Source organism: Mytilus californianus, unplaced genomic scaffold (genome assembly GCF_021869535.1).
Source record: "Mytilus californianus isolate M0D057914Y unplaced genomic scaffold, xbMytCali1.0.p SCAF_8, whole genome shotgun sequence".
Taxonomy (NCBI): Eukaryota; Metazoa; Mollusca; class Bivalvia; order Mytilida; family Mytilidae; genus Mytilus; species Mytilus californianus.
In genome coordinates this window covers 103,323,073-103,335,121 of record NW_026262734.1, presented here as the reverse complement: position 1 = coordinate 103,335,121, position 12,049 = coordinate 103,323,073, and positions in this window count along the sequence as shown.

Sequence of the window (12,049 nt, the reverse complement as noted above, 5' to 3'; positions counted from 1 at the left end):
TAGGTTATGGTCTGCCGGCATAAAGTTACGATTAACTCTTTTAATTATGATAGTTATCAAATTATTCAAAAGGACAGTGTCTTTGGCATGCAAGGTATCAGTGAGTGGAACTTGTACATTTGTATTTTAACATTGATAGGTAATTCTACTACACACGTATACAATTACAGTATGGTATCAGTAAAAAGTAAAATCACAAAAATACTGAACTCCGAGGAAAATTCAAAACGGAAAGTCTCTAATCCAATGGCAAAATCAAAAGATAAAACACATCAAACGAATGGACAATAACTGTTATATTCCTGACTTGGTACAGGCATTTTCTTATGCAGAAAATGGTGAATTGAACCTGGTTTTATAGCGCTAAACCTCTCACTTGCATGAAAGTCGCACCAAACTCCAGGTGATCTCTTGGTATGCATCTGTTGGTAAACCGATGTTCTTCCACCATTTGAAAGCAATACATGCATGTGGGATGCACTCATTATTGAAGGCTCTATGGTGATCAATAGCTGATAACAATTTGGTTCTATGGTCTGCGGGTGGAGAACTGTGTCATTGGAAAAAACACCATTCTTTTTATATATATAATGATTATTAACTGAAACAGACAAGTATACTAAGTAATCTATAGGCATGTAGCCGATTTTTTTTATTATACCTTTGTGACATCTAATTAATTATTCATGTTTTTTTTTCAAATCTACGTTTTTGCTTCAAGAGGAGGGAGCAAGAATAATAAACCGTGACTTACTCTCAAATCTTCAATGTTTTCGATTAAAATAATGTTTAACATGTTCAGCTTTGAAAAAAGTGTTTTTTGTGCTTTGTCTTTTTTGTTCAGATATTTTTTTTTGGAATCAAGAAGTTTTCGTTTTGTTCAAATGATGGAACTGTGGTATGGTAAAAATCACGCTAAACACTCTGAAACATTCTCCCAAACTTAACTATAGCATGACGCTTTTCGTTCTTTTTAAGTAAACAATCTGTATCAACACATTTAAGAAATACAATGCTTATGCATGTAAAAATTAGCATGGTGAATAATAATTCGAGAATCATTTCACAAATTAACAAACATAGCAAAAAGTGTGGAAAGACCCCAAAGGGATATTTAATTTAAACAATGTGTATTCAGATAATCATCAAATAACAATATAATACACTTGAAATACATATATAGGATTCAGAAACAAGCAAAGTTGCTTTTACAAATCTGTTTCCCATGGAGAATTGAAACTCATAAGTGACTATGTTGAACACATCTATCCCATCGAACTTGGGATAAAGGATACAACAGATACAGTTAAGTCTGCCTCATATCTTGACTTACATCTATACATTGACAATGAGGGTCGGTTGAAAACAAAACTTTACGACAAAAGAGATGATTTCAGCTTCCCAATTGTGAACTTTCCATTTCTATGTAGCAACATTCCAGCAGCGCCTGCATACGGAGTATATATCTCCCAATTGATACAATATTCCCGGGCTTGTATTTCCTATCATGATTTCCTTGATAGAGGATTGCTGCTCACAAGGAAGCTATTATACAAAAAGTTCCAAATGGTGAAGTTGAAATCATCCCTTCGTAAATTTTACGGACGCCATCACGAGTTGGTTGACCGTTATAAAATAACCGTTTCACAGATGATATCGGATATGTTTCTTATGTCGTAACTACAATACCCTTCCCTTTTCACGAATGCGACCTACCGAATTAGACTATGTACCGGATTTGTAATAACATAAGCAACACGACGGGTGCCACATGTGGAGCAGGATCTGCTTACCCTTCCGGACCACCTGAGATCACCCCCAGTTTTTGGTGGGGTTCGCATTGCTTTGTCTTTAGTTTTCTATGTTGTGTCATCTGTACTATTATTTGTCTGTTTGTCTTTTTATTTTTGGCCATGGCGTTGTCAGTTTTGTTTTCGATCTGTGAGTTTGACTGTCCTCTAGTATCTTTCGTCCCTCTCTTTGTTGAAGATAGAATAAGATAGTCATATATAAAGAACGATGAAAAGACAAATAACAGTATACAAAACACTACACAAAAAAAAAACAACAACTAAAAACTGAGCAACAAGAACATTTATTAATTGAAATTGATTATTGATTATTTAGAAGCACAAAATAATAGATATATATTTACCTCCAGCGGAATATATGAATAAATTTTTCATCTGCGTCATCAATTTTCACCAGAGAAGCACATTCCTCGCTGCATTTCTCCTGTTGAAAACAATATGTATACTTAAAAATAATAAACACTGGCTTTAAAAGACATGTCAAAAACACACATGAAAGCTTAAAAAGTATAAGACAGTAATTTATGTTTCCTAGAACAAGAATTCAGAGATAAATGTATTGTATTTTAAGCTCCGACGGCAACAATTGGTGATTTGATGGTCGCAAATTGAGTTTACTTGCGACGCATTAGCAGAGCCAGTAAACGGGTATTTGCGACCATTGAATCACCAATTGATGCCGTCGGAGTTTAAAATACAATATTGTTATCTCCATTTTAATGAAACTAACAGAAAACAACGTAAAATAATACATTAAAATCTGTCGCTTGCGCGTACGTTTTCATGGCATCGATGCCATGAAAATTGATGACGTTATCTAATCAAAATGATAGTTAGAAACGATATGTGTTATGTGTGACTGAAACCGCAACCCATTGATTCTGACAACCAAAATACGTCTAGAAGACATCAAAAACTCGCATAAAAGCGTAATTGGTATTAGACAGGATATTGATATGAGTCAAAGAGGGGCGAAAGATACCAGAGGGACAGTCAAACTCATAGGTCGAAAATAAACTGACAACGCCATGGCTAAAAAAGAAAAAGACAAACAGACAAATAGTACACAAAATACAACATAGAAAACTAAAGACAAAGCAACACGAACCCCACCAAAAGCTGGGGGTGATCTCAGGTGCTCCGGAAGGGTAAGGAGATCCTGCTCCCCATGTGGCACCGTCGTGTTGCTCATGTTATTACAAACCCGGAAAATAGTCTTATTCGGTAGGTCACATTCGTGAAAAGGGAAGGGATTATAGTTACGACATAAGGAACATATCCGATATCATCTGTGAACCATTTGGAACTCTTGGTTTAATAGCTTCCTTGTGAGCAGCAATCCTCTATCAAGGAAATCATGATAGGAAATACAAGCCCGGGAATATCGTATTAATTGGAAGATATATACTCCGTATGCAGGCGCTACTGGAATGTTGCTACATAGAAATGGAAAGTTCACAATTGGGCAGCTGAAATCATCTCTTTTGTCGTAAAGTTTTGTTTTCAACCGACCCTCATTGTCAATTTCTAGATATAAGTCAAGATATGAGGCAGACTTAGCTGTATCTGTTGTATCCTTTATCTCTAGTTTGATGGGATAGATGTGTTCAACATAGTCACAAAATTTTGAATTATTTAGTGAGAGAACACCATCTATATAGCGGAAAGTAAAGTTAAAGGATATTGCTAACTTCTTATCTTTCTTCCTAAGAAGTTCCTGTATGAAGTCATCCTCATAATAATAAAGGAACAAGTCGGGAAGAAGAGGGGCACAATTGGTTTCCATTGGAATGCCGACAGTCTGTTGAAAAACACGTCCTCTAAACGTAACAAATATGTTGTCAATCAAGAAATCAAGCATCTTGATAATCTCAGTTTCAGAGAATTTTTTATTTGAATCAGAGTGATTCTTTACAAAGTAGGATTTATCCCTCCCTAAGACAAGATACTTGTACCTACGTTGGCCATTCTTTTTTATGAAACAAAGCAATACTAATTCTTTTAATATGTCTTTTAGTTAGGTAGTATTACTCAAACTTAAGTTTTTATTCAATTTGGCAAAGTTGACATAGTTTTGTCAAATAAGTTGTATCTGCATCCAAAAAATTGACGTAATTGGCTCTTCCAACTTAAAGTGAAGCGTTAACCTGATATGTGGTTCCCTATATAAACAACACGTTTAATAATTTCATGTGTCTGAAGCGTTTTTTTGGATTTACCTTCATCAGGAACGCTCAAAGCCAAACATTTGAAATCCGAGGGATGTATAAGTACCGAAACAGTTGAGTAGCTATATGACAAAAATATATAAAACAAATAGCCAAATTCATCTAAAGTCGACTTTGCCTGAGGGAGTTGAAACCTTAGTTTCTTTATAATTTCAAAATTTATAAACGGACAGTTTTAGAAAGGTTTGTTATAAATCATGTCAGTACCGAAGTACTGACTACTGAGCTGATGATACCCTCGGGGACTGTTAGTCCACCAGCAGAGGTATCGACCCAGTGATGTAAAAAATTGAAAACAACACGTTTAATAATTTCATGCGTCCGAAGCGCTTTTCTGGATTTACCTTCATCAGGAACGCTCAAAGCCAAACATTTGAAATCCGAGGGATGTATAAGTACCGAAACAGTTGAAGCCTAATACTCGTACATCACATAAAACATATAACTGTCCATTGCTCATATGGAGCAGTAACATTGGTATGTGCATCAAACACAACCAAACAAATCGTTGTACTTTGACTATCGATCTGTATTACAGTTAGTCACCAATTACATGGGGAGCATCTGTTCCTCGGTTTCGAATGGGTACCATAAAATACAACACTAAAAGTATTTATTTGTATCATGAGTGATAAACATATTCACCTTGAAAGTCGATTCTCTCATGCTAAATTATAAATTTGGCGATTTATTAGAAGAAAAAAAGAGAACCGGTATTTACTTACATCCACGTCATTTTTGAGTCTGGTGAATAGTTGTCAAATTGGCAATCACATCACATTTTATATGTTGTCTTTAACAAAACACACGTGCCTATAAACACGTGTTAAATAAGCTATAAATCATCCCGGGTTAAAAAAGTTTTTTTGTAATGTATTGGTCATCGAATAGACATCACCGAAAGATACGTATCATCGAAATGTGTTCTTATCATTACCAACTTGACAGGTGGCATAGATAGACCAAAATCTTCTATCAATTAGGAGAACCTGCAACAACCCCCAGGTTTGAGCGGGATTCCTGTTGCTCAATGTCTCGTTTTCTATTTAGTATTTGTGAACCTGTTTGTATTTAAATCGTTTTCGTTTTTGCCATGGTGTTGCAAATTTATATTCGACTTATAAGTTTTGAATGTCCCCTTTGGATCGTTTGTACATTTATTTGGCACATCATTTTGTTTAACAAATTTTATCCACAGGCAACATGAAAAGATATTCATTCAACCTGACTAAAATTGTATAAAATAATAGTGATATAATGAGTATTTTTTTGTAATATTTCTATTGTCAAAATGCCGAAAAAACTTCTCCTTGGCGGGTCCTAGGTTAAAGGCTTTAAAGCAAAACAAATTTATATCAAGACAAAAAATTGCACTAACTAGTTTTTGCTATTCAAAAAGGGTTGTTCATCTCCTGTGCACCTACCAGTGATAACAATCAAATTACCTGAGCCTTTTCGCGTGTTTCTTGTTCTTCCACAAATTTATAACAATGCTTTTTATACAGCTCCCATCCGTCTTCACAACTTATATTATCTTTGCTAACTATGATATGAAAACATAGTAAATATGTTAAGATACATTTAGCTTGTCATTTTATGTCTTTAATATTAGGTGTTCTTCTGGTGAGAGAATCAAGCATGATCTTAGAATACTGAATATGTAAATCAAAAGGTAAAAGGTCAATAGAAGATATAACACCCTTTAACGACCCTTTTGTACTAAATGACTAAATGCCTAGCGGATAAGCAGCAAACATTAATTTACAAGTCTTTAATCGATCCAGGCGATAATCAAACATTCGACACCCCAACCTCGATATTAGCACAATAACATGAGACCACTGAGGCGATGTCGCCGTAAATATGCATTAATCGTATACAATTTGGCCTTACCGTGTGCAGCCTTGTTTGTGATGTGATAATGTGTTTTTGTTTAATAACTTTTTAAACTCAAAGTTAATAATTTCTACCCAAATTGTGTCATTTGAAAGAAGTTGCAAAGTTTAAGATTTGCGGTTTAAAGAAAACAACTATGCATTGTCGCAAACCACATTTTTTGTTAGAACTGGACTCGGAACAGGATAGGAAATGTTCAAAGGGCACTGCTTTCTTCTTGTTTCTAAGCTTTCTACAAATACATTTTATATTTTGGGACAAAAGTAAAATCACAAAAATACTGAACTCCGAAGATTATTCAAAACGAATGGATAACAACTGACAATGTATGGTAATTCCATTTTTTTTGTAGCAAATATGTTCAATATTTGAGTGGTCAGGATAACTATTTTCAAACAATCGTTGGAAGTATTTTCATTTTCCCTTATACTTGCGTAAGATTGGAATGTTTAATAACATAATCGTCCTGCAGTCCAAGAACATCAAGAGGGTGTACTTCGATTTTCAGGGCTGTTCAGTATACAACATTAAATTCAATGCGTAATTGATATCGAAAACATATAGATACCTCATAGATTTGAGTTGCTTTAATTCTGTTTAGTCTTGTTTTTCTCCGTTTGATTAATTATATTCACACGATGATGACAATGCCAAAAAAAGAGCAGGAATTCTAGTACATACAAAGTCAAACACGCTTTAATAAAGAGTATAAAAGTAAATTACTTTATACTCTATGACAAAAATTGGTTAAGAACGTAAACATGGACTAAACCGTCTCCTTTAATTCTGACGAGACCAGTATTTTTTTCGTTCCTTGTATACATGTAGTACTATAAATATTTATACTTCTAGCCTTCTGTAATTTTTTTCCAATACAATGTCCACAGTTAATAATGTTTTAAGAGAACTATGTGAAGTGGTGCTGACTTTGATAATTTTCACTTATTTTTCTATATAATTAGAATGTTTGTCGAAAAAGGTATATATAGAGACAGCTGAACATACATTTTTCCCATTCATGTTTAAAATAACAACGTCCAAAATTATTTTAATAAGAATGTTTTATTCCTAACTGTAATCTAATAGGTCGAGTATTCGTTTTTAAAGGTTTACTCTTCCTTTGGCCGATATATAATAAACTGAGTTAAGCAAAATAGACGTCAGAGTCAATTTGTGTAGAACGAGTCATTAAGTCAAAAGAAGCATACGTATAATATGTGATAAACTCGTTGATATTTACGTAGTTTTGTATTGCATTTAATCTGTGTAAGAAAAACTGCCAACTTTGTATCCATTGAATCAAATTGATGCTGTAGTTGGGCTAAAATTAAAAAAAATCATATGAAACCAGTGAAAAATATGTTACAGCAAAAAAGTAGAAACGAAATATATATATATATAAATTTAACATCTTTGATTTGACCTGGTCGGGGATTAAACCCACACTCTCACACTCAAGGCATGCACACTACCAAAAGACCACCGAGACTGTTGATATGATATAATTACGCAATGGAATAACAATTTTCATTTTAACTGATTTATTGAAACAAAAGTCAATCACTTTGAAACAGTTTTACGATATTTTCACATTTCTAAGAATATAAACGTTTATTTACAAATTTATTCTAATAGTTCTATTCTGTCATTATTCAGTTTTTGTAGACTAGAAAACGTTAAATTATTCCAGTTCTCCACTTCCTGATGTTTTATACTATTTTTCTGTACACTATCTGCCAATTGTGCATGTTGTGTTTCACGTGTGACCAATTTCTGCTGTAGCTGACCTAAAAAAAACATCAATTAAAATAAGGCGAAAAATATGTTACTTTAAATAGCTTTAAATTCATTCATTAGAATCATTTCAGTATCAGTTACTTAAATTTGATTAATTTTTTTATTTAAAGTTTGACCTTTGAACTTGACATCAACTTCAAGTTATACAGTAATAATCTTGCATTAAAGGACCATGCATCTCTTCTGTGTATGGTTTATAATTTTTGTTTCCCCATTTTTCAAAAACTTTTAACTTTTCAGATGAGATAAAACCCACAACCTCTAACACACAAGGCATGCACACTACCACAAGACCACGGATGTGGTTGAAATAATACAAGAAAGCAATAGAATAACAATTTTCGTTTTAACTGATTTATTGGGAAAAAACATGCAAAATTCAATCATCTTGAAAAGGTTGTACGATATTTTCCTGTTTCCTAGAATTTGAATGTTACAAATCTACAAATTCTTTAAGAATGTTTCGTTCTTATCTGTAATTGGATGAATCGAGTATATATTTTTGTAAGGTTCATCGTTCCTTCCTCCGAGATATATAATATTAAATTGTGTTCAGCAAAATAGACCTCATAACAAATTTTCCTGAGTCCGGTATTTTTGTTATTTTACATTTCCTTTCATATACACCAATGAGATTAGTGAATGAAAAACAGTAGTGTTATGAATAAGTTACTTTTTGTGATAAAAAAACGTTTAAGGAAAGTCATGTTTGATAGGAGTAATTTAGTTCTTTGTTTTAGAAATTGAAGTCAATGGTGACAAGGCAATCTTCCAAATAATATGGAATAAGGAGATGTGGTATGATTGCCAACGATACAACTATCCAACAAAGTCCAAATGAATCGGATTTCTAAGAAACTAAAGGTCACCAGACGGCCTTCAATAGTGGACAAAGCAAATATTTATAGCCAGCTATTTAAGATTGGACGTAACAAAATGTAAAACAATTCAAGCGGGAAAACCAACGGCCTGATTGCTGACAAAACAATAAAAGAATATCAAATATGTCAGGAAAATGAAATACTTTTTGTCCCCTAAAGAGTAGTGCAGATTGGAGCTGGAAGTCATGGGGAGTTTGCTGCTTTCCAAAGGGATTCATATTGTTTATGGATAGTTTTTAGTTCGTTGTGTACTTTATAAATAAAATTGGTTAGAGAACAATTGATGGTTCTTTAACGTGAGTCCAAACTCTTTTCTATAAATTACAGCAAAGTTTAATACTAAGAAAGTCAAATGCCCTTTCAATTTGACTTCAACTTCAAGTTATACTGTAATAATCTTACATTGATAGACACGTTGTCATTACTATGAATAGTTTATGAGTTTTTCTCCCAATCAGAAACTTTAAAAATTTCAGGGGAGAAAATTATTAAATGTTATCGTACGTCTTTGGTTGTTTTTCTTAAGGTTTACTGAATTATCATATGGACATGGGGAATACGTCAACGTTTCCTGTAAGGATTTTACACTCTGATGTTTGCAATTAAAGTAACGAGAGGGTACAATTAAAATAAGATGTAACAATACAGAAGAGCAAAATTTGCCAAGTTATTGATTTAAGAAAGTTTCATTATATTTATTTTAATCTTAAAAATAACTTGATTGATAATGTAAACACTCAGCAAATACAATAGGTTTATCAGTTGTAAAAGCAGTACATGCGTTTTTTCTACACTAAACAGGGGCGAAATATACCAGATGGACATTAGAGCTCATAGATAAGATTCATTAGTGGTCCATATAAGACAAATGGAAATCTAAACCAAGGAAAAATTTGAACATATTGAAGAGCACTGCAAACTAAAAAAATCCGAAAAATGAAACAAATAGTACTGAGGCCACAAATGCCCGGGGTTGAAAAACCTTAGCCTTAAAAAAAATCAATATAGGCCTTGTTAGAGATTTACAAAATTAAAAACTGTGTGTAACAATAAATGTATGACATTTAAATAAGCTAACAAATTTGCAGTTTTATATTGATTACGGTAGGTATGTAAATAAAGGCAACAGTAGTATACCGCTGTTCAAAAGTCATAAATCGATAGAGAAAAACAAATCCGGGTTACAAACTAAAACCGAGGGAACACATCAACTATAAGAGGAAAACAAAGAAACAACAGACACACTTAAGTGCAACAAAAAACAAACGACAATGCAACACACAGAGAAACGAACTATAAGATAACAACTGCCATTTTCCTGACTTGGTACAGGATATTTTAAGAAAAAATGGTGGGTTGAACCTGGTTTTATGGCTAGCCAAACCTCGCGCATTCATGGCAATAATAAATATACCACTAAAATTACAACATTACATGACAGGAATACAGTACAAATAAATGCAAGAATATTCAGGACAGAGAAATACACAAATAAACAATACAATAGTACATTTCGACATGCTAACCACAGAATAACAACGAACACGAAAAACAACCTAGGACAACACACAAAAACAGCACAACAGAACCACGAACTATCCGTCACACGACTGTATCAACGCCACAAAAATGACGTTACAGGTAAATTTCCAAAAATTGAATATAATTCAAGATTAGGTTTGTAATCATGTTATTTGATGTATTTATACCAATTACAAGAATAGTAATATAGAATTGTGTTATTAATTAGATAATTAATTGTATTATCTAGCTACATCGGTATTTCTTCTAAACAATCAGATATTGGTTATTTATGCATTTACTAAAATTACAGTTGCAGGCATGCACACATACGAGGATCGCCGTATATTTATGAAAACTATTGATTGAAAATAGCCGTTAAGGCTTTAAGTTATTGTGTCTTCTTAAATGCATGCAGAGGCATGCAATAGGATTACAAGGTTGTATATTTTAACTTACCACACACCGCATTAATTACAGTAAAAATAAACACTGCAGACAAAAATGACATTGCAAGTGTGAAAAGAACGGTTTTGAACCATTGCTTCCTCCAAAGCCTGATCTTATTTTCAATTCCTTTTTCCTCTCTAAGTTCATCAGATGAATTCTTAATTTCATACATTTCCGTGCAAGCCATATTTTTTCTGTAGCTTCACAACTCAATATAATATCCAAACTATAACAAAAGAAAAAGTATTTCCTGTTTCCTATTATGTATATCAGCCTTAAGGAAGTATTACATGCAAACCAATGAACGCTTGACAATCATTTGTTACGTTTGGAGAAATTATGTTGAATTCATTCACTCATCACGATTACTGAATAGTAATTTTCTTTTGACGGTTCAATTATTGCATTATTCGTAGATTCCTTTCTAAATCGGATTTGCACTTATACTGTTTATTAAACACAAACAAATAATCTTACAACATGTACACTAGGATGACTCTTATTTTCAATAAGTCAATCAATCTATATGATTATGTAACATAATATATATCTTGATGAATATTATTCCGTAATCTCCATTCCATGTAGATGACAATGATAAAAAAAATGGAACTTTGCTTTATTATTATATAAATAAAGTAAAAAAATGGAATAATGCGCAATTCTTGAATAAAGAGATCAAACTTAAACCAAAAATTCACCAACTTTTATGTTTAGAAAGGGGCATAACTCAAGAACTGTATAAGCGACGCCACCCAATTTCAAACTGAATCTGTATTAAGTGATAATTAGCATTGTGTATAAGTTTCATAACATTTGGTTGAGGCAAACTAAAGTTAGAGAACAGACCTAAAATAGTACTCACATAAAACAAGGCGCTTAACATGAGGCTTGTTTCATTATACAAAATTATACATGACATTGTTGCAGTCCCTACATTTAACCTTCTGATCCTACAAGACAACAGAATCAGACATAGTTAGCCACACTCATTTAGGCAAATGCAAACAATAAAAGACAGCTATAAATATTGATTTTATTTACATGCAATTAATCACATGGACCTCACAAAAATTGCTTCAGGAAGCAAACTAGAGGGTTAAAAGAGTATGATGTAAATGTAATTTAAAAAAAGATAATTGTAGATTACATGTACAAATCAAATTTTATAGTCGACTCTTGGTGAATAACCTTCAATTAATTATGACGGATCGATTGAAGTTGTAAGAAGAAGAAGAAAGGAGGTATCAAATGATATGAGAAATCATATATAATTACCCCCCTGCCGATAAAAGACCTCATTTATATTGAGTCTAATCCGGGAAACTTTACTGAGACAACCTCATGTTAAGGTCAAGTGTTAACAAAACAAAGGTCATCAGTAATGAGCTGATTGAGGGAAAAGCATTGAAAAAGAACATTTTGAAATTTTGATAGTCTATGAATCAATTTTTAATTAACGTAT